This window comes from Dendroctonus ponderosae, unplaced genomic scaffold, assembly GCF_020466585.1.
Source record: "Dendroctonus ponderosae isolate FM_Combo_2020 unplaced genomic scaffold, Dpon_F_20191213v2 Dpon_F_20191213_9, whole genome shotgun sequence".
Lineage (NCBI taxonomy): Eukaryota > Metazoa > Arthropoda > Insecta > Coleoptera > Curculionidae > Dendroctonus > Dendroctonus ponderosae.
The window spans coordinates 7,877,583-7,879,409 of record NW_026019116.1 but is presented as its reverse complement, the minus strand read 5'-3'; positions in this window follow the sequence as shown (position 1 = coordinate 7,879,409).

The window sequence follows — 1,827 nt, the reverse complement described above, 5'->3', positions numbered from 1 at the left end:
AAACTCGTCACTCAAAAACCGTGCAAAATATTGGCTTGAAATTTACGCAGCATTTACAGAATATACTCGTCTGAAAAAATGCAAATTTTGGTCGAAATCCATTTAAGCGCTGATTTTTGCGGCACTCCCAAAATTAATGTTGGGAAATTTTGAAAGCACTGAATGGTGGTGCGTCCAATGAAAAAATCGCAATTCAAAAACTGTGCAGAAATTAAAAAAATAGTTTATGCAGCATAAAAAAGTACAAAACCACGTGCTGTCGCTGTTATTTTTTTAAGCACATTGCCTAAAGGCAAAATTAACCCTCTTAGTGTGAGGCGACCCTTAAAAAATTGCACAATGCATCGGCTTCGGGCCCATTCTAAACACCGCAGGGCGTCAATGTTTTACGTGCGAATCGTTGGGGCTGTGAGCGAACGGAAAAGCTGTTTGATCGCCACTCGAACCCTGAAAGAAAAAACACAATGCGGATTGAACAAATTATTTATCCTCTGCCGAAATGAGAGCACGTGCCCTATTCGGCCCTACACGTGTATGAAACCCACGGGATTTTTCTGCCGGTTATGGTGGTAACGGGTCAAGCACCAACTTTACTTACGCATGCAAATGGCGTTGATTAAAATTCAATCTGCTGGCACGGTACGTCTTCGTCGAACGAGATTAGAGATGTAATTCTCGTTTTACTAGCCGAGTAATTAGTGGCCGATTGGAGACAAATTTATCGGGCACTTATCTATGTAAATACACCCGGTAATTTATGTTCATTTCTTGACTGTCCAATTATTTTTATCAGATCGTCAATCAAAAACAACAACAAAACGGTTTTTCAAAGCCATTTCTTTGATGTTTGGAGTTGATCAAAAGAAAACTTTCCATTCGTTTGTTACTTTTCCAGTTATTAAACTGCGAACAAATCGGCGAATATCAACGCCGCAACAAGTCAAACATTCGCTCAATTACCGCCTTATAATGGATCTATCAAAGCGTTGTGTGTTTTGCGCTCTTCTTCAACTTAATTTTTCCCTTTAATTAATCTAAAATATTTGCCCGGGATATTTAAACTGTTTGTCCTGCGGAAATTAGCGAGTAGAAGAGAGAGTGGGATTAGCGGAGTCTTTGTTCAGTTGAAGCAGACAGGCAGGCCGATTGAAGTGCACTAATTGGTGTAAATAAATCAGGAAAGTTGTCTAGTATAGATACAATTCTCAAGTTTAGTCAAAACGGGATAATTCGCAATTTATATGCTTCGAACTGGCTAGTTTTCAAATTGGTTATTATGGAAAACTCGGTTTGTTTAAATGCAGTTAGTTCTGTTCGAAAGTTGCTGATCAATTGCTGATTAGAATCGCAGCGTTTGTATATGAGCGCTGCATTTTCCATAAAAGTTTCATGCAAATCAGCCGAATAATTAGTTGTAGTTGAAACTTGGATTCAACGATTTTTTAATCGTCAGAACTTCCTCAGGTTTTCGGGTTCGTTTTCCACAGGCGTTTGGCTTTTAGGGGAGTTTGAAAACAGCGTTGCTTCGCTTGAAAAGTTCAGACTGTGACTGCTTTCTTTTTGAATAACAGTTGCAAATTTCATGCAAATCAACTAAAGAATTATTTGAAATTGAAGCTGGAAATTGGCGAGCTGATTTACACGAAACTTTCCGCTTTTATCATCAGAAATTTGTGGTTTTTGGGGTCGTTTTTCCAAGGATTTCGGATTTACGGGAGCTTGAAAACAGCGCTGCTTCGTCTGAAAATGTCGCACTCTGACTGCTTTCTTTTTGCATAAAAGTTGCAAATTTCATGCAAATCAACTGAAGAATTATTTGAAATTGAA